General features: G+C 39.6%; 1 protein-coding gene across 3 annotated transcripts in view; it reads right to left on the bottom strand.

Annotated features, from left to right (window-relative positions):
• The window catches only part of ROR2 (receptor tyrosine kinase like orphan receptor 2), a 161,978-nt gene that overhangs the window by 54,508 nt on the left and 85,032 nt on the right, over positions 1-22,438 (bottom strand). The window contains exon 1 of one of the 3 annotated variants that reach the window (XM_071731414.1): positions 10,319-10,480. The exons of 1 other annotated variant lie outside the window; for it this stretch is intronic. The gene's annotated coding sequence lies outside the window, so the exon portion shown is untranslated. Of the gene's footprint in view, positions 1-61; positions 97-10,318; positions 10,481-22,438 lie in introns of those variants that run through there. One more of the 3 variants, XM_071731413.1, reaches the window with a different exon arrangement.

Below are 22,438 nucleotides of genomic sequence, written 5' to 3'. Positions count from 1 at the left end.
GAATCATAACTGAACATAAGTCAACAATCTCAAGCTATTGCAAACAGGGCAAACATCATACTGGGACACAAAAGTAGTAGTAGGAATCCTTCTAATCTACTCTAGTACTTTCTTTTGTATTCCACATCAAGATACTTGAGGGTCAAACTGAGACACAACTAGTGCCAAGAGGATGGTCTACCAAACATGAGCAAGAACAACAACAAAAAAATTAATGACTGTTATACCTGCTTAGTCTGAAGGAGACTAAGCATGCACTGAGAGTTAGCATTCTTGAAACACGCAGGTCTCAGAAAATTAAAATTTTCCAGGGTGGTATTTAAGATAACCATCTGTTCCATGTGACACTGCACAGATACAACCAGTGCTTCTTTTCCACCGGTGAAACAGGAACTCCTAAGATCTTTCGTAAAACCATCCCTCTACGTTGTATCTTAAATCCCAAAGCTTACAAATGAATTCTCCAACACAAACAATTGCCCGTAGATACAGTGAGGGAATCTGCAGATTTTTTTCAGACACTCCTACCATTTACCAATAAGCTTGTTCCTGGAGCTGAAGCTATTTTCAGATTAGACAGCAGTATGCTTCCTATGGCTGTAACCTTTTACTCAGGTTCTGACTTTCTTCTAATAACATAAAACTCCTAAACTCCCTCTCTTCAGTCTAATACCCTCAATATTCTGTTCTTTTCTTCATAAAACTTTGTTGACCTTCTGTCAATTACTAACCTCTGGAGCTCCCAAACAAAGGCCCCACTGTGCCCTTTGATTCAGCTGCCAATCTGATTGCTTTGGCTGGGGGAGGTAGGCTGCTTGGGTTGCTGAATTAGGGCCTTTCATTGAAATTTCTCTTTTCCAGCACCTGCAGCCCCTGGCAACCAATTGCAGAGTGAGCTTGCAGACCTGTAAAGGGTAGTGAATAGTTTACAAAAGATGCAGTTTGTAGCATAAAATCAGCGTGTCCCCTTCATACTTACGGAAGATAAGAATCTCCACAGTGCACGTTACTTAATTGCCTCAGCTTCACATAAAAATAGCTGAAGGTGGGGGAAATAACCTGCACTTTTTGTTGCAGTCACTGTGACAACTGTCAGCTCTAAAAAACAGGAATTTGTTATCAGCTTAGCTTGCTATCAGCTTGCAAAGCATATTGTTCACAGGATAGTATGCTAACTACTTGATTTAAATTTATTCTTTAGCCATCAAAAATTCTTTTATGTTACTTTTAGCTGAATTCATAGTAATAAAAAGCTCTCACTGTGAGACCATTATAAAGGGTTTTTCTATCCCTGCTCTGTTATAATGTCAAAATAACATTAAGTAAGTATATCTAAAGCAAAACCAATCCCAATACCAGGCTGCAAGACACAGAGCCTTCAGAAAGCTACTGGAAAACTTAGGCAAGAAACCCTTTACAAGAAGGGGGGTAGAGTTATACAGAATAAATTCCCACAGTTGATAAGCATGCCTTATTGAAACACATCTCTTGTTCCACTAGTGTGAATTTTTCTCTCTTTTGATTTTTTTTTTATTTTGCCTATAGTAATAGCTATATTTAAATGGTTTTATTTTAGTAAACATCAGGAATAACAGTCTGTTGCAAATTCTTGAACTACACTAGGGCACAGAAGGCAGATCTGATGTTCATAGTGTGTAGAAATGCTTCACTGTTTGCTTTGGACAGAAAATTTATCATTGATTTAAAATAAAATCCGAACATACACAAATGCTAAACAAGTTTCATTCATCACAGTGACACCTCATTTCTCAAACACATCTTAACAGATATTCAAAATTCCGTATTTTGTTATCCTTTTGTCAATTAAATGCATAATAATGGAATCTGCCCATTGCATTTTTCTCTGTTACTGTGAATGCACATTGCATTAATCTGTTATTGTGAATGTTTCTGCTCACAGACTGGTCCGAGATAGACCAGTTGTCTGTTTAGAAAAACTAGTAAAGTCCATGATGAAAAGTTTGCTTCACAAATTTCACAAGGTTCCTGCAGGGACTTCATCCTTTGTTAAAACAATCCTTACTAACCTACCATCAAACCACTCTAAAACAAAACAACAGAAATCAGCCGGCCACCAGCACAAAACCACTGGGAAGGAATGTTTCTTGGTTTCCACACAGAGCTGCAATGAACCTCCAAAACAGAAAAACTACACTGAAAATGAAATTTATCTTAGTCATCAGCCTGGTGCCTTGCCAAGTACTGTGAAGTCAGGGTAGAAAGAACAAAATCAGATAATGTATTAAAATAGTATTTCCTGGGGTTCAAAACAGACTTGAATGACTACGTTGATTTATTGTAATGCCTTATCCTGCTAATTCATATTTTACATTAATAACAGAGTTGAATTTTCAATTGCATGTTAGCCTTCACTCTTTCATTATAAAGCCCTCATCATTGAGTTTATCGATCAAATAACTTAAATTCGTCCTCCTGCATTTTATATTTGCCTCTTAAAAAGAAAGCTCAGAAATGTTGTGAGACAAACTAAAGATTAAAATTTATTCATATTGTATTCCTAGAGGAACCTTCATTAAGAGCTACTGCAACATTATTATAAAACAAAAAGCACCCATGCAAAAGAAGGCACTAATTTTAAATCACCATTTTCAGTACACAACAAAATTCTGAAGATTATAACCTCTGGATTACAAACTATTCTATTAATTCACAGAAAAAAATCCCTCTTTTGTAAAAATTACAATGAAGTTTGTCTCCTCTTATTCTACAACACAACATAGAGGTCATTAAACAGGAACTGACCGTGCACAAAGGAATATCCAAATCCCATTTTCTGTTCTGAGGATTTTCGGAAAAGTCCTGGCCAAGTAAACTTGGGCCAGACTGCTAAAAACATTTGATACCACAAAATGCAGACAGATGTCTACCAGGTTTTACAAAAGCATGTGGGCACCTAAAAATCTCCTAAATCACCTACATATCTGATATTTCTTTGTCCCTCAGTTGCCCAGAGGCTGAGAGGAGGAAAGGTTAGCACACTGATGTGCTTCTCGGTGCAGCTGCATGAGTGTTTGAGTCAGCACAAGGATGGGAGAAGCATTTGAAGAAAGAAACTGGGGCAGGAAAGGGCATGAGGAAGGTTTTTGATGACTGTGGTGATTTATGCCATTTCCAACTTGTCACAGAATTACAGACTTAAAACTTAATCCTGGACACCTTAGAGTCACTACAGACAGCTAGCTTTGCTCCTAGTAAAACAAGGCAGAAATCAAAATACTTTTTGGAAACAAATTAAGACATTAATTATGCCAATAAAACAGTTCTGAATGTTTAATAAGTAAGAATGAACTCCACATTATTTAGAGCAGAAAAATACTTTAGGTTTTTTAAACTACAAATACATTTCAAGGTAATTTCTAATTTAGCAACAATGCAACTAAGCTATCATAAACATAGCTTTTCATAACAACTGTATATTCAACAGTTAAGACAAAATAGAAAGGATATTAAACAGGCCTTGGACCATGGAAAAAACTAAGTCATTCTGCTTTTCATAACAAATGATCCTTGTTAATGCAGGACTATGCAGGAAAAAAAAAAAAAAGTAAAACAATTCTGGATATATTCCAAAGCTCTTCATCACCTCAGCTCTAAAATCTCAGCTTAAATACAACCAATAGAGGCTCCAAACAGACCTGTAGTAACCTAGAGAACACCAAGCAACATGATAATTATCCATGGCATTATTACATGATTGATTATTTTATTGCTTCTGGCTGAGAAAACAAAATAGGCTCAAGCAAAAAGTTGAAAATAATCATGATTTATGAGTGTAACACTCCATCAACCGAGTTAAACAATGATTTGCACAGTGCTCTTTTTTCTTTTCTGGAAAATAACTTAGAATCCAAAAATTCCAGTCTTGTTTACAGCCTTAGGCTGAAATCTTTAACACTCCAATTCAGAAAAACACTCTTACTCAGACAGATACCTGAAAATGGGCTTATTTCTTAGCACGCTGTTAAATGCTTTCCTATATTTGTAACTAAAAACAATGTTAATCTCCCTCAGTCTAGGTGGTAATATAAAATGAACATAGATCACATGTGAGTGTAAAAGAATACAGTACAAGCTGCCATTACCTACTCTAGTGATTATTCTGGCAGGATTGACAACTACTGGCAGTGGAATCGCTACAGACACTGAACAACTACAGGCAGTGGAACTATTTTAAGTGTAAACAAATCTTTCTACAGATTACAAAGGATAACAAAACCTTCCTGTAGGTTTCCCTCTCTTTTTCAAAAGCAGGAATTGTAGCAACAGTCTTCGAAGATTACAGTTACAGCCAGTGAGAGTAAATACCATGCTTGTGTTAATCAGAGCATTTTTGGAATGGTTAAAATTACTTATAGGAATGTTTTTTATATCATCATGACAGAAAGGATACAATAGAGACCAATGAATAATTGATTCTCAGATCCTAGTACCTGATACTAAACACCAATTTGAGAAACCTGGATAGCCAGGCAAGAGATCTGGGTTACTGATATTGTAAGAAACCAAGACTGATGGAAGGGACGATAGGGTGACAATCATCTTTAAATAAAATCATTAAATTGATGCCCAGGCACTTTCCTATCTCCAAACATCACAAATTTTTAGAAGATCCAAGTAGATGCAAAACTATGCTTCCGGCTATTTGGAGCTCCACCTCCCACCTGGGATTTGCCTCCTGTAAGTCCTATTAAAATATGATTTTACAAAGTTATGCTGTTAATATATTAACACCTAATACTATGTCCAAAGAGAAGCAGCTGCTCATTAGTCAAAATTAATTCTTACCACAGGCTTTACTCATGACCAATTGGAATAAAGTCAAAAGCAACAGATTCAATTCTGAGAGAGAGTGAAGTTTTTTCCGTGCAAAGTGTTTTGTCTCTAGATCAAATACTTAAAATTCTCAATTTTCTACTGAAACTCCTTTTCATAATAAATAATTAACTATGGTTGGTATACACAGAAATAAAAGTCTAATTCCTTTCTTCCACTAACAGTTCAGCTTGTACTGACAACTGTGGAGTAAGTATGGAGCAAGTAAGTCAGTGTGCAGGTAGAGTGGCCAGGCAGGTCACAAGCATTCCCTGCACTCCTGACCAGATCAAACGCTCTTGGTGGCTGAACATCACTGTGTTGAGTGCATCTGTGCACATGTACATTTGCCTAGGTTTGTAGGAAATGGAGGACAAATACAAGAAATTATGCCAGGATGCAAAGGAAACTAACACCTGATCTACATTTTAGCCATTGAAAATGCAAAGCAGTTATTCTAACTGAAAGTTTAAAAGCTATGTTAGAGCTTTAGCAGTTTTTCTAAATTTTCACTGTTAGTTATATTACAGATTTATTTATTTATTTAAATAGCATTAATTATTAATAAAGTATAAATATTTATATTTTCTCACTTGAAAGAAAATATCTAAACCACACAATATATCTGCTAATGAGCAATTTGTCCAGTTTAGATAAGAAAATTTTTTTCTTCCTTCTCTAACACCTGTTTGACTTCTTGGATTGCAAATTAATGTATCCAGTGGTGCTGTAATGAGTTGCTTTCTTGGAAAGAAATTCTGTTTGTCCTGTTGTTTAAATTACCATTGCTGCTACAGGTTTTAAAAAACAAACAAGCAAACAAACAAACAATTCAGATGTAAAAATGAACTTCGATAGAGTTGCTTTTTGTTATTCGTCTGTAATTAACAGAGCCAAGAAACACTTTTCTGCATTAAAAGAGAGTGGGAAATTATTTGCTTATATTCCTCTCAAAAACAATAATAAAAAAAGAGTAGAGTTCCTGAGGTGGAAAAATGAGCATGCAGAGTGCTTCCAGATGTGGATACATGACATCTTCAGCGTGTGAACAGTGAAAGAACAAAATGAAAACCTGGTCACAGTGCCACTGCCATTAGCCAACAGGGCTGCTGCCAAGTGAAACAGTGATGTATAAGACACTTTGCCTGCCACACCTAAGTGCATGCAAAGCAAGGAGCATCTTCCCTCACCCACTGGTGCAAAGGATGGCAGGGAATGCTCTCAGTAGCAGGCAGGCTCAAGGCACTTGTCACTTGAGAGGGATTTCTGGAGCTTCTGCTATAATTTCTCATTCTTCAGTTTAATGATTGTAACATGCTAACTAGAAGGTCACCCTTACCCATTATATACCCAAGTGCCGGGTCCTGCACTTTGGCCACAACAACCCCATGGGGAGCTCCAGGCTGGGCACAGAGTGGCTGAGAACTGCCAGGCAGAAAGGGACCTGGGAGTCTGGATTGACAGGAAGCTGAACATGAGCCAGCAGTGTGCCCAGGTGGCCAAGAAGGCCAATGGCATCCTGGCCTGGATCAGGAACAGTGTGGCCAACAGGTCCAAGGAGGTGATTCTGCCCCTGTACTCAGCGCTGGTGAGGCCACAGCTTGAGTACTGTGTCCAGTTCTGGACCCCTCAGTTCAGGAAGGATATCGAGGTCCTGGAGCAGGTCCAAAGGAGGGCAACCAGGCTGGTGAAGGGACTCAAGCACAGACCCTATGAAGAGAGGCTGAGGGAGCTGGGGCTGTTCAGCCTGGAGAAGAGGAGGCTCAGAGGAGAGCTCATCACTCTCTACAGCTACCTGAAAGGAGGTTGTAGCCAGGTGGGGGTTGGTCTCTTTTCCCAGGCAACTCTCAGCAAGACAAGAGGGCACGGTCTCAAGTTGTGCCGGGGGAGGTTTAGGTTGGACATCAGAAAGAATTTCTGAGAGGGTGATCAGACATTGCAATGGGCTGCCCCGGGAAGCGGTGGATTCTCCATCCCTGGAGATATTTAAAAAGAGACTGGATGTGGCACTCAGTGCCATGGTCTGGTAACTGCAGCGGTAGTGGATCAAGGGTTAGACTTGATGATCTCTGAGGTCCCTTCCAACCCAGCCAATTCTATGATTCTATGATTCAATTACAACTTTGCTTCAGCAGCAACCCTCAAGGCTTCTACATTGCCATTTTAATGAGTCCTGAAAGTGACATGCAATACTGCCTCTTGGCAGTACATTTTTAAAGTTGTATCTTCCCACTGCAGAGCTCTGAATTTTGCATTTTTAAAATCATATTTTGCAAACAACAAAATTTCTCACCTTTTTTTGACTGCAATGGCAGAACTCAACTTTTTGCTGAACATGGAACAGATCTGGTTCTGCATCATCAAAAAATACTGTGGATATAAACCACTGTTTTCATTACATGTGAGAAACAAAACACAAAACATAATTTTAGAATGCAAGGCTAACTTACGGCAGTGAACCATGACCTCAGCTTCTTATGTATTGAAAAAATCTTGTCTGAATGTCACATACAACCACAGCTGACACTTCATAGATGTGTCAACAGAAAAATACTCACCTGAAGCAAGTCTTTTTCTTTTAACATATGCAACAAAAAAGCTCATGTCTGTGAGTAAATTAGTGCAGTCATAATCATACATCATAGCAGAACAAGCTGTGTGGAAGTAGCAGCATTTATTGCTGGAAAACTGGTTGATTCTACCTCTGAGGTGCAGAGAGTGCAAAAGGCAACAGCCTTTTGTAGCTGCAACTACTAAACATGCTGGCCTTAACACTTCTAAGACATAATACTGATCCTTCAGCTTTGGGATGGAAAAAGATTATGTTTTCAGGAAGAGAATGTTCTTCACATGAGCATTAAATTCGAGACATATTTGTATTCTGTTTTCATAAATTTTATTAGGTTTCAACATTTCAAAATATACATAGCAGGTATTCTGCTCCTATCCAAATGTTACTCTTGTATTAGATTATATATTTATATTCCCTTGTAACCACTGTTTACTTACTCAGAGTGGACAAACTGTGGTTTTCATTAGCCTTAAGCAAATATTTGCACAGGTATTACTTGTGTTATACATTACCATAAAGTTTTGCAAGCAAAAGCCAACCATGCCAATCTAAATGTCCTCACTTATGAACTTTTTGTAATGAGTGTAAGCAATTGTTAAATAAATTGTTCTAAAGGTATAAGCAGTTGCCTTCATGTTAGTTACAGACAGCATTAAAACTGCATTACCCCTGAAGTATAGAAAAAGACTGCTAACTCTAAAAAGCAGGAGAGGATGCTAGAACCAGAATATATCAGTATACAACACAGCAGCCAAAGCAGACATTACAGCAGAGAATAGTATCAAGAAATTACACTTTAGATACTTGTAGGTATTTAAGATTTTGAAGCTTCAGTTGAACTTTCCCATGCTGCGTGATGGTCATGGAAGTGATTTGTACATTGTTGACACTCACTGAACAACAGAAAGACAGGAAACTCCTGGGGTTAACAGGCAACTTTTAAAATGCAAATTCACAGAAACACAGAATTACTGAGGCTTGAAAAGACCTCTCAGATCATCTAGTCCAGCCTATGACCTAACACTACCACACTGGTAGACCATGGCACTAAGTGCCACATCCAGCCCTTCCTTAAACACCTCCTGGGATATTGACTCCACCACTTCCCTGGGCAGCCCATTCCAATGCCTGATGACCCTCTCCATGAGGAAGTGCTCTCTGATACCCAACCTAAACCTCCCTTGGTGCAGCTTCAGGCTGTGCCCCCTTGTCCTGTTACCAGTTGCCTGGCAGAAGAGCCTGACCCACACCTACAACCTCCCTTCAAGTAGTTATAGAGTGATAACATCCTCCCTGAGTCTCCTCTTCTCCAGGCTAAACAACCCCAGTGCCCTCAGCTTCTCCTCTTAAGAGTTTCCCCCAAGTCCCTTCACAGACACCATGTCAAAGGCTTTGCTCAAATCTAGGTAGGCCACATCCACAGCCTCCCCTTCATCCACTAGGTGGATCACCCAGTTATAGAAGGAGATGAGATTGGTCAGGCAGGACCTTCCTTTTCTAGCTCATGTTGGCTGGGGCTGATCCCCTGATTGTCTTCTACATGCTGCTTGAAGTCATTCAGGATGATCTGCTCCAAAACCTTGCCATGCACCAAGGTCAGGCTGACAGGTCTATAGTTCCGCAGATCCTCCTTCCAGCCCTACTTGTTTATTCTCAGTACTGGGTATATTCTAAAATACTGAGTTTCCCCTTTAATTTCTCTGGTACTGAAACATAATTTCAATTAATGCTTTCCATCCCTGCTTGCACATGTAGTTAAACTACTTTCCCTGCATTATATGAATTTCCCAGGTCTGGCTGGTGCAGAGCTGAGAAGACAATTGCCATCTTGTTCTGCACTACTGCACCGTAATCTGTGATACTTTGCAAATCAGCTAATTCAGAAAGGAAACTGACAGACATGAAGAAAACAGCAGTCTGAGCTCAAGATGCGCAGATCAGAGGCTCAGTCAAGACTGAAAGGAGTCAGGCAGTAGGAGTGACAACAGCAGACCAGGGTGGAAGAGGGGAGTTCACTACAGTTCAAGACACTTGGATGGAAAGATGACTTAAAGCAGAGTTCCTGTCTTCTCACTCATCCGACTATTTTGCTGTACACACTGTTCAGTGTGACAGGTGCCAAAGTTAATGTGGGTGATTAGAAAAGAATGTGCTAATGAAGTTACCTTGTTTACCACAAGGAACGGTGGAAAAGCACTGGAAAAATACCACTGAAAAATACTGGACCTTGGTGGGAGGGATCTGGGAGGGTCTTGCAGGCAGACCCTGGGAGGGCGGCGGGGGTGGGGTGGGAAATGGCTAAGAGTATAAATAGGACCCTCAGATAACTGAAGTTTGTCACAGACAAGAGTAAGGTGTGAGTCAGTGAATTTAGCGGCACAAATGGCGCTAGATTAAAAGCAGATGGCAGTCTACACTGGTGGCTGAACTAAAAAGGAACAGAAAAATAATTGGTGCACCATTGGATTAGTTCTGCTGGTCAGAAGGTGAGCAACCAAACTAGAGATAGGGAATTCTCTTACGGCAAAACAGGAAGGTGTTCTGATAGTGCTTAGACACACATTGGAAAAACAAGGTCGGGGCTTAAGACGTTACAGTCTTAAGGCAGAGGCAGAGTCATAGAGGCAGTTGCTTCTACGGGCCAAGGAGCAGGAGCCCTCTTTAAACTCGCAGAACGTGTATGATTCTGAAGTATGGGACAGAATCGGGGCCAATTATGGGGCTTAGCAACGCACTATGGTAAGAGCGCCACTACATTGCTGGGACCGCGGCTTTCCGAAGCCTAAAAGATCTGCGTGGGCTCCAGGCCTTCTAACTGTCTGCTCCGTGGAGTCGGAAACAGTTAACTTGCTACAGCCTGGCCAGGCTGCAGTTTCGAAATGTGACACCGACCCTATTCAGACACAGCATCGGTCTGTCCCTGTCGGCTCAGTCGGCCTCACCGGAGACGTCGGGAGTTTTTTCCTTCTGATCCGGGAGGGGTACCGGCGGGAAGGGCGGGTGCGTCCCCGGGAGAAGAGCGCTCGGACGGATCGCAAAATGGCGGCGATCTCGCACCTGGCGCCCTCAGCCTGGAGCAGTTGAGGAAATAACCCGACACGCACGTGCCACGCTAGCTTGCGCTGCACGCAGTGTGCGCCAGTGCTGTGACGTCAGAGGTTCCCTCTGCTGCTTGCAGCGCAGAGCGACCCCGGAGAGGCGAGAGGTGCCACGGTCCGGCGGAGGGACCCGGGGAGGAGTGGGGTGACCGTGAGTAAACCCCAGCCCCCCAGCAGGTCCGCTCCGAGCGGAGAGGAGCAGGAGGAGCCGAACACAGGCGGAGAACCGGAGGCCTTCGCATCCTGCAGCCCAGGCGCTCCGGCACTGTGCAGCGCCAGCCCCACCGGCTAGCAGCGTAGCGGCGTTGCGATGGCGCCGGCCAGAGGGGAGACAGCAGAGGCGAGAACTCGAGAGTTGCCCAAACTTTAATGAGGGAGGGACGCTTTCAGCAGTCCTCGGCGCAAGCCGCCATTCCAGCTGAAGGGCTTGCTCGGCTCGCTGGACTGGCCATGAAGGCCTTCTCTAACATCCCAGAGGCCTGGGATGGCCTGTAACATCTCCGCTGCCTTACGTCAATACAAAGCCGGAGACAGGTTTTTTAATAGGGGCTGTTGGTACGCAGTGCACCGCGGCCCTTAAGGCTGATCGCCCGGTTCGGGTGAATCAGTGGCCCCTATCAAAGGAGAAGCTGCATCATCCCTGATGCTTAGTTTCTGAGCAGCTGCATGCAGGGCACATTGTCGCTTTCTATGAGTCCCTGGAATACTCCAGTCTGTGTGATTCAAAGGAAAAGTGGGAAGTGGAGGCTGTTACAGGACCTACCCTGTGTGAGTGCGGTAATAGAACCCACTGGGGCGCGGCAACCCGGCTTGCCCTCCCACAGTGGTATCGCCGGAGTGGTCTCCAGTAATCATTGATCTGCAAGAGTGCTCCTTTACAATTCCCTTGTACTCAGGATGCTCCATGTTTCGCCTTTCCAGTTCCCTCCATAAATGCCTCGGCTCCTCCTGATCGGTCCTGCCTCAAGGAATGGTTAATAGCCCTCCTATCTGTCGGTGGCTTGTTGCCAAAATACTCGCTCCCATACATTTGGAACAAGTGCCAAGTACTTGTTATACTTTATCATTATACGGATGATACCTTGATAGCAGCAAAAGAACAAAAACAAGTAGATGATCTTGAAATTACTGCCAGTGTGCAAGCAGTAGGGCTGCCTGTGGCACCTGAAAAATGTGGCTCCATGGCAATATCTTGGTTGAAGGATACAAAATCAAACCATCACTCCACAGAAAATGAAACTTAAAGCAAGTGTGAAACTTACAGCAAGTGTGCAGACTCAATGACCTTCAAAGACTGCTGGGAGCTATTAATTGCATCAGGCCTCCTTTAGGGATCACCACAGAAGACACCCATCCTCTGTTTTCATTAATAAAAGGCAATCCAGATTTAGCATCACCCCGATCATTGACCCATGAAATGCGACAAGCTTTAAATAAGACCTCCAGCAGCAGTTTCTACTCAGCAGGCCCATTGTGTTATTGAAGGAACACCTGTTTTGCTTTTGTTTATTATCATCATTCTGATGGCTTCTGTTGTTGAGCCTAAAAATTTGAATTTGAAAAGGGGTGGAAACTTTCTTGTAAAATTGTTAAGGAGAGTTTCTACGTTGGGAGGTTTCATTCTATTGATATTTGTTTACCTTTAGTTTGTATTAGCTTGTGCTATTAATAAGCTTGCTAAAACAAGAAAGGGGAAAATGTGGCGGGTGGCAAAGTTAATGTGGGTGATTAGAAAGAAATGTGCTGATGAAGCCACCTTGTTTACTAGAAGGAAGGGTGAAAAAGCACTGGAAAAACACCAGAAAAGTACTGGACCTTGGTGGGAGGAATCTGGGACGGTCTTGCAGGTGGATCCTGGGGAGTGATTCAGAGTATAAAAAGGACCCTCAGATGAATGAAGTTTGTCTTAGCAAGGGTTACTTGTGAGTCTGAATTCAGTGCCACAATTCAACATTAATATGACACCAACAGCTTTTTTCCCATCAAAAGCATAGATTTCTCTTATGAAATAAGCCCAGTTGGTTGAGTTCAACCTGACAGAACTCCACAGCAATAGAAATAATTATGTGACGGCTGCCTGGGGGCTCAGCATCTTTTATAGTAAGTGACATTTACATGACAAAAGATTACCATAAAATTAGCAACCACTAGATGCCTTTCCTAGCAGTCTCAGACATGCCATCATTAAAGTGGAAAGATGTAATCTATCATGGTACTAAAGGTTAGGAGAGTTTATTCCATCTGCCACCAGTTTCATGAAAGCAGAGCTTTTTCTTCTCTGGAATCAAGAGGTAATTTCTCTGCACTTATCTTTTTAAATTCTTGTTATTTACAACATTACTTTCTTTGTGAGCATCCAGCATCCAGCTCTTTCATCCTTACTGTTAGGAGGTACATGAGAATCTGCCTCTTTCCTGCCACATCTTGGCAGAGTACCTGCATTGGGTAGCAGTTACTGTGTTACTGAAGGTACAGGTTAGTTCTCCTGCTCTGTATGCGTGTTCCAATGCTTTGAGAAGTAACTTAAGGAATTCTGTTCAAAGCACCAGGTAGGATGCTATCCACAACCTCACCATTACCTCTCTGTAGCACTGAGGAAAACGCATCTTTGAAAAGAGCAGAGTTGTTACTTGCGTGTGCTGCACTATCACTAGGTACGAAATTCAGAATACACCAAGAAAAAGCTGCTCTGGATCTTCTGCTACAACTACTACTTACTGCATCTTAGGTTTTCTACAAAGCAGACAACATGAAAAAGACTGGGTGATTTACAGTCCTGTTCTGTCAGTGCAGATAAGATCTGGTCTAAGATCTAAAACAAACCAACTCTTGTTTTACTCTGGGAATGGCTTCTCAGATATTTATAACTACGGTGACCCAGAAAGCCAACCAACTGATGTATTGCCCCCAACCTTGTTATTCTTGTCTGGATTGTTTTTCTCTGCTCTGTTACTCGATGATGTCTTGTATCTGAAATACCTAACTTCATCCATTTGATTAGTTCCATATTTCACATCTCATTCAGAAATTAAAGGGTAGATCAATTTAATATCTAGTACTGCAATTCTTCCATGGTTAACAGCTGTCAATAGGATTTTAAAAAATGAATAACAGATAAATTCCTTAATTGGCACATATCCCTTTTCAGTTCTACAAAATGGCAAAAAGAAAAATTAAGTGATAATGACAAAGAAGGAGATCCGTAGACTGCAACAGTCAGCTTTAAGGAATACACATCTATTTCTACAGCACAGCAACTCAACTTCTAGTAGTCACAGAAAGACTGAATTCCCTTACCATAATTCTACCATCTACCTTCTACCCATCACCTTTCATGAGAGAAAATTTCTGCAAATTACTGCAAAATTTCTGTCACTTCATTTGGCACGATTTTGTGGAACTACCAAGAAAAAAAAAATGAACATATATACTGTATTCTGATACTGTAACAAGGTTTTTTAAGCAGACTTGAACTGACCTTTAAATGGCCTGAGTCATAAAATGGTAATTCTCAGTGTACTTTATATTTATTGTAAAATTTGACTTGAGCAAGACCCTCTTGATGCTTTAGCTAATATAAAAGACTGCATCAGACTTTCATAGAATCATAGATTTAGTAGGTTGGAAAAGATCTAAGATCATAAAATTCAACTGTTAACACCACCGTGCCAAAAAAAAACCTGTCCTGAAGTGTCGCATCTTACATGTATTCCAAACACCTCCAGGGATGGTGACTCCACCACTCCCTGAGAAGCCTGTTCCAGTGCCAAAGGAAAATGTTCCTAATATCCAATCTAATCCTCCCCTAGTGCAACTAGAGGCATTTTTAATGCATTTTGCTTCTCAGTTAAAGAACATAACATTCAACATCAGCGTTAGTGCTAGCGTATCATGCAAGTATGACATTAGTAAGGTTAACAAAAAATGTAGTTATGTCAGTTATGACATGCAAAAGTATGTTTAATAAACTATATTGAGCATAATATTTTATTACAGAATACAAATAAGATAAAATTGCTGTAGTTTTTCCACATATTAGTGATAAGGCATTCAAAAGAAGTTGCGTAGGTGCTGTAATGGTTAACATGATACAAAAAAAGTAATGTGAAGCCTTAATGTTGCCATTTTCCTCTGCTAAGGTTTGTAAGAGAGATCTTGGGGACACGGGGCACAGCTAGGCAGAGAGCAGCAGGATCAGATGTAGTTAATACTGATCACACTTCAGTCAACTAGAATATAAAAAAGGATAATCAAAATTTAAGACTTGGAGACTAAATTATAGTTCAGTAGCAATAGGAATGAAATTATTCAGTGTTAGCTCAGCTGTATTTACTCACAGTATTTCACAGTACTAGACTGCAATTTTATGAGAGGTTCTGATACTTTAATTGTGGGAAATCTTTTCAAAAGTAAAAGTTCTGCAAAACCAAGTTGCAGGAAAGCCAGGCAAAAAAACCCTTCTGTTTGTACTTGTGATTCCTTAGCCATGGTCGAAGTCACTAAGCATTATTTTTAAATATGAATAAATATAATTAAGGAATTCTGATAATCAAAATAATTTCCCAGACCAGCTTCTTAGAAAAAACACACCGGGTAACACTGGGTAGCTTTTCTTGTTAAGTTGGGAGAGTGTATGAGTAAACACAACTTGTAATACACACCCCCACAGTTTTTGCAACCTGAGTTAACCAAAGAAGTGACAGAGTTGTTTCCCTTCCCTGCATGTGCTGCAGCAGGGCAGCAACACTGCCAACATACCTCTTGACATTTTCCAGCCCTCCTGCCTGGAGCTGCAGTTCCCCCAGGTAAGCTGCAGAAAGCCTCCCAATGGCAGGCATGAGACAAATTGTTACTAGTGAGCTTTGTCTTTTCTATGTGTACTGTAAGGCTTGCTGCTGATGGAAATGAAGAATCAAAGGGGTACCACTACCACACTGACCACAACTTGTGCAAACAATATCTGAAGTTGCTGCATACCATTCAGAAATGTTATAAAAATCCCTAATACCACTAGAATGAATAAATCCATTAATTTGTTTATTTTTCTCTTCCCGCTTGCATTTCCCCACTCATCTCTTCTTTTCCTAGAGGAATGAAGTGGCAATCCTTAAGTGGCAATCCTTACCCCACAGTAGTAAGAAACAGCAGAGTTGACTGCTGTGAGGAGTGTCACTATTGTATTGCAGTAAACAGCTAAGAGCAGTTTAATCATAGTTGAAAAAAAAAATTAGCATTTTTATGGAGAAAAAAAAACCCAAACAGCCTTATGAACTGAAAGAGGTAACTGTGAGTGCTTCAAAATTGAGAGCTAAGCAGAGCACCTTACTTAGCATGGAACCTGCGTAGTTCATGATGGCTTGTGTTGTCATACAGACTTAACAGACAGAATAGGCTACAATGTTTCTGTAAATATTCTGGACAAGAGCCATAAAATATGAACCATACTCTGTTTATTTTAAAAATTCCCTGGACCAAGGATACATTTCATCTTGGTGTGCTCATGATCAGTCTGCACTCTCCATCTATCTTTACTTTTCCTTCACTCTCCCTCCTTCCCTCTCTCTCCTTCTCCCCCCACCCCAAGGGAAGAACTTGCTTTATTTATATTTTGAGATTATCCATTTAAGCCAAAGGACTTGCACTAACCCTAATGAAAATACTTAAAATTTACTGGCTTGATATTGGGTCTTTAGAAGTTATTTCTTACCAAAACTGCCCAGGTGTTGGTTAAGTTGTTTTCCACTGTGGTACACTGAAGTTAGAGGCGTGTAGTTACTTTTGGGTTGAGAGAGAACTGAGTTGCTTCTATTTACGTTCCTAGGCATGAGGATTTACATGCTCAAATCAGAAGATCCTACACCTCTTCAACTAGCTAATCATAAGAACAAACAAACCTTTTAAGTTACAAACTAATCAGAAGCCCATTTCTGACTCAACTAGCTTTTAGTTTTAAATTAACTTTAAATTTTAACATGCAAATAAAAGAGTATCTTTTTCTCTCCTTTCTCAGTTTTATCCAGAGAAAAGAGGTTTATGATCAGACTTATCTAAAATGTTGAGTTCTTCCTCACCATGGAGTAGAGCACTGTGCTCCATACTGTAAAGCTTAATGCGTTACGTGAATTTTTTTTCTGCCAGATGTTGCCACAATTTGTACACAAGCATAACAGTGAAGTCCTGCTTTTTGGCAAAATGACAAAACAGACATACATTAAATGCCTGTGTTCCAGAGCTTACATCACTCACACCCCTCAGTCTACAAGGACCTACAAATTACAGCTGTCGAAGTTTTTGCATAATCTAAACTTTCAGCTCTAGAGAACCCTTACTTGTCTCCATTTATTTATATTCTTGGTAATGGAGTGGTTCATTATTTATACTAGATGTTTAAACAGTGACTGGTTTGTTTTAGGAACTGTGCATTTGTGCAGAGATAGGCTCTGCATTTTAAATATATGAAGAAAATTAAGATTCATCAACCATAGTAAGTTGACTTAAATTTGTACAATTGTAAGCTGTGCATTATATATGTGAGGAAAATTAACATTAATCAACCAAAGTTGAGTTAAAATTTGTACATTCCTAAGACTAAAATATTTTTCCCTAAAATCTTTTGCAACAGTTTTTGCAAACAAACAATGTAGATCAAGTTATTTCTTATATCTTCTACTCACATTGCTTGACTGTTAAGATTTTACACTGTTAAATCTATAAACAAACATTGCTACATTTTCAAGTCTCATTTTTAAAAATATATCACTTTGCTCATGTATACACAACAGCTCTGGAGACAAGTGTTATGTAAGACATGTTAAAACAATCTCATAACTGAACCAGAGACCAAGAGTAATGCTCTGTAGATCTTCAAAAATAGAAATGGGTTTTCAAATAGGGAGCCTTTTGATCTTGGAGATCCACAGTGCCCACAGAACTAGCAGAAACTCTTTCATCTCTTATCTCCTGCATTTTAAATGCCTTTCAAAACTGACTGCATATACAGAATAGATTACTTGCAGTTAATCTGAAATCTTATCTGTACATGTAGAACAGATACTCTGTATCATACTGCAAAGAGAGTGTTAACATAGGTAGGACTATGTTGTATGTGCATAATTATGCATTTAGTAAATATTTGGGGTTTTTATCTCTCTAGTCCCATTCCTCCAGTAACTTTTAAGCATTTACCTTTTAAGAGAAATTTAAAAATGTAGAAATTCAAGTAATTTTCTGAAAATGAATATAAGAAGCTAGTAGAACAGTATTCTGGATAACACATTTCAGACCACGAAAGCCACTTGAAAAAGTCAAGGGTTTCATGCTAAAACACTAGTAGTGACCAGGTACCCAGCACAAAGGTGATTGTTTACCAGCTTAGTGGAAAGGGATTTCAGTTTCTTTAATGATCCCAGACATCAGGCCTGCACTCTTAACTAACACACAGAAGCCACCACTGGGACAATACACACGTTTCTGTGGAAGGAAAGGAAAGTAGGTATGGACAAAGGTGAGGATAGGTACTTGGAGAAAGAACAGTGTAAGACCTAGACAATGGTGGTAACTGGTGTGGCTGATGTTTGGGCCAGAAAGGAGAGGAGGAAAAGCACAAATGTGAAGTTTTACACTGGGCTTCACTGGTGACTCCTGTATTCTCCAGTACTGGGTACCACTGTGTGCATTTTACAGCCCTGGTCACTCAAAAATAGTCATTTGTCATTTGTTTTCCCCAGAGCAATGGCTTTTGTTTACAGAGCACAGTGGGGTTTTTTCAGAGCTATTTTGATTTTGAAGGGATGGGAGAAACATGGTACCCCAGCTTTCCTGTTGTAACATTTAATTCTGCCAAAGACAGGAAAACCAAAGTGACAGCTACACAAGAAATTATACACAGTATTTAAAGGCACCTTGTTTACTCCTGTAAGTCACTGTTTCTTCATTAAGTAAATGGACACAGATCTACAACATGTGTGGGCCACAAAGCTGAAATTCTGTATTCTCAGTATTGTGACTGAGAGGTGGGCAGTGGTGTTTTGCCCAAGGCACTCCAAGCATGCAAAGAGAATGGAGATTGCTGGGTGAAGAAAGGTGTACTGCCAGCTGTAAGGTACATGTCTGGCCTCAGGTCTTGCCAAGCAGTGTGTGCTGCAACTTAGCTTGGTAACCCCAAGCAGGGAAGAACTTCTATATACAAATTATTAAAAAGAAAGGCAGGAAGGCAAAACGAAAGCAAGGGACCTAGGAAAGTCTGGGTAAGTCTTCAGAAGGTAATGGAGAGCCTGAATATGGAGGAACTTCAGAGCTCTAGGAGAAAAGCTTGGATGTAGAGGTATATAAGTAGAGGGAAAAGAGGTCCCAGTGGGGAAAAACAGGAAGCCAGGTGGTAAATTTAAGTTCTCAACAGAACTCCTATTCACTTGTCAAAAAATAGAGCATCAAGTGCACAATTATTTTCTTGAATGATATTAATTATCTAAAGTAGTGCAAGTTTTATTTTTAATCCCAGCCTGAAAGTATTAAGTCTGAATGCTCAGCTGAGTTTATTTTAAGAATAATACTGTAATAGCTTAATTTAAAACGAGATGTTTGGGTAAAATACTTTTTAACTGAAAGAAAATTAAATGTTGGATGCTAATCCTCTTCTTGCTTCAATTTCTTAATTGATATCTGGGAAAAACTATTATCTGCAAATTTCTTAATTAATATCTGGGAAAAGCTATTATCTACAGCTCATTTGTTGAAGCTGTGAAGTGCTGTGAAGTGCCAGAATGAGTTACATCTTTGACTACTTTTTTTGAAAGAGCAGCTAACTATCTAGTTCTATAAAGTCATTCAGCCTCCTGGAAGCACATGTGAGGAAACATAAGCCATCCTAAAGCTTTGGTCAAAATGCTTGCATAGACATCTGCCTCAGCTTCAAGCAGTGCTTTAGTTGTAATCTGTACATTCATAAGACCAAAACAACCCAGTTGTTCCACAAGGAAAGTGATGGAGCTTCTACTGTTACAGAAAAAGAAAGCATAACTTTGGATAAAACAGAGATAAGGTTAGCCATGATTGCTTGTCATTTGGTTTATACCATGTGAGCAAAATACCATCAGAGAGCAAGGAAAGTGAAAAGGATTTTAAGGAAGCAGAAATTTTAAATGTCTTTGATTCTTACCAGCCCATACTTAATGCTTAACATGCTAAGGTATTAAGTAAATGCATGAGTTGTGACTGATGTAAGAAACAGGATATTAAATACAGGCATTTATTCTCCTTAAATCAACCCATCCGGATCTCTAATGCTACACATACTAGTTCATGTGTGAAAAAGTACTGCAGATCCTCATAATTCATTATAATAGCCATACAGTTGAAATAGTTATTTCCTTTTGAAAAACAGCTTTCTTACACTTTTTAAATCTTGTAGCAACATGCCTCAAAGTATCTTCTTTCATTAAGATGGTTTGTCATTTTACAAAAATATATAGTAAGGCTATTTGTAGTCTACACAAAGAAAGAATGTAGGACTTGAAACAGAATACTCAACATTTAAGGCAAAATATGTACATTTCAATTCCGAATGAGGCACTAAATCAGCCAAAACTTGCTTCTAACAGACCAGTGATGAATTATAGGATTTTCAGTAATCCTCCAGTAAACAAAGTGAACACTGTTCTTCATGCAGAAACTGCTGGTTAAATCACACACGACATAGATCTGGTATTCTTGATGGAAAATATGACATTGCCTTGATTGTCAAGACAGCCTTAAAGAAACACTCAATTTTTCTGCTTGTCCCTATGTAAGCACAGAGTTTAAAAGAAAAATTATGTGATAGAAGTCATAAACATACAAAAATCCTACCTAGCAAAGTAGATTTTGAAAGAGTTTTCTATGCTCTGGATCAACCGAGAAAAATACTTTCAAAAATATACTGTGAAGGAATGAAGAAGGATCACATGAAGCTAAAATTATTTTGCAAAAGAAAATTAAGCCTGTCATCCTTCTCCAACAGGCTGTAAAGATGCCTGACATTAAAATTAGTTTGTCACCTGTAAGAGGTAGAGTTCTGCATGGTAGGTGGAAGAAGACCTGCCTTACAGCAGGAAGCTCCCTATCTGTTTGACTTGGAGACAGTACCACCTGCACTATGTGGCAGAACTTTTTATGGGTGTAAAAGGCCAAGACCACATACTCCTTAATGAAACATGTCTGCTTCAAAAATACTTACGGGTCAGAAATGCAGAGAATATACAGCTCTGTAATTTAAAGTGAAAGTTTGCCAAGGCAGAAATTATTCAGAGAATAATTTCAACTAAAACTTTAATTCTATCTCTCGGACAAAGCAATCAACTTATACAAATGGCAGAATGAAATTAATCTCACACACCCATCTGTCTCCTTTTGAAGTGACACGTAAAACTAAGTTTAGTGAAGTGGGAAAACTTATTAACGCTTTCTATCAAATCTCCTTTCTTCAGGGAGCCAGCTTCTCAGATCTTCACTGCGACCTAGGCATGGTGAGTAGAACTGAAAGAAATTTTATTATAGCTGGCTTTCAGATCTTGCTTGATTTAAAGACATTTTTCTTTTCAGATTCCCCATTTTATATTTAAATATGAAATTATTATATCCTGTGCAAAGTAGTAATCTAGTAAACACAAATTTGAGCTACAAAAATATTCCGTAGTATATAGAATATTTAAGAAAAATAAAATCTCTAAAGAAATAGAAGCCAAAGCCAAAGAAAATGGAGCTAGAATAAGCTGAAATGTTAAACCAGCTTTTAACAGAAACAAACTATTCTGCAGGTGCATAATAAGTATTTGCTTCATTCATCTGAATGATTCAATTTCATTCAATTTCAACCACCTCATTCAAAACTGAGAAGCAAATTGGGATTTTAAAAGACAGGAAGCCTTATTTTTTTCTTACAATCCATGAAGAAAATGAGGAGAGAGTTTGAGATTTAGTTTTAAAATCTTGAAGTCCATGGTGAAGAGACACAAACGGTTCAATCCAGTACTAAAGATCAAACTGTATTTACTAAATCAGTATGGCTTCAATTGGGAGACCTTGGCTGTCCCCTCACAGGAGACTTTCTGCTGTGCCTTTTGCAACCACACTGCCTGCCCTGCATTGGCCTCATCAGCCCTTCTTAAAGCTTAGGGGGAGCCCTTATTAAAGCTTAGTTCGTGAAGCCAAGCCATGACGATGATGTTTCAATTAAAACCATATTTTTTTAAAGTCATTTTCTCTCAAAAACTTATGTCAAAAAGATTTTATTTTACTATTTTTTTCCAAGGCTTGTTATATGCACAAACAGCACAAACACGGGCAATAAATCCTTACTATAACTTTCTTTTTTAAATGCTGTGAAAATGAGGAAAGATAATATATGCATATTAAAGTACTCTACTGCTAAAGTGCAGAGCCCCATGGATAAGATGGATACCAGTAATATACTAATCAACCTTTAAACTGTTTTAATCAAAGACAATCAACCTTTCCCTATCAAAAACCCCAAAACCTAAGCACAAAAATTGAAATAAGACTGAAAGCAAGTTTTCCTATTTTCCAATTTAAATTACAGTCTGATGCACTTCAGATTTTTCTATTCTGTTCTTCTTTCCCTAGAATCAGGAGAAAAAGTGAATTGGTTGCAGTCCTTGGAAACAACTCAGCCCCACTGCTAAGTGTGTTTCAGGTTTCTTTCACAGTAGCAGAAAATACTCCTTAACAGAGAATCACAGAATGGTTTGGGTAGGAAGGGGCCTTTAAGATTATCAAGTTCCAAGCCTCCTGCCATGGGCTGGGACACCTCCCACTAGATCAGTTGCCCTGTCCAGCCTGGCCTTAAAAACTTCCAGAGATGGAAGTTCCAGAGCTAAGACTACTTTTGTTGAGAAAAAGCATAAATTAGTTTTCTTCT

Source organism: Heliangelus exortis, chromosome Z (assembly GCF_036169615.1).
Source record: "Heliangelus exortis chromosome Z, bHelExo1.hap1, whole genome shotgun sequence".
Classification (NCBI taxonomy): Eukaryota; Metazoa; Chordata; class Aves; order Apodiformes; family Trochilidae; genus Heliangelus; species Heliangelus exortis.
Note: the sequence above shows the minus strand (reverse complement) of the source record. Positions and strands in the feature narration are given on the sequence as shown.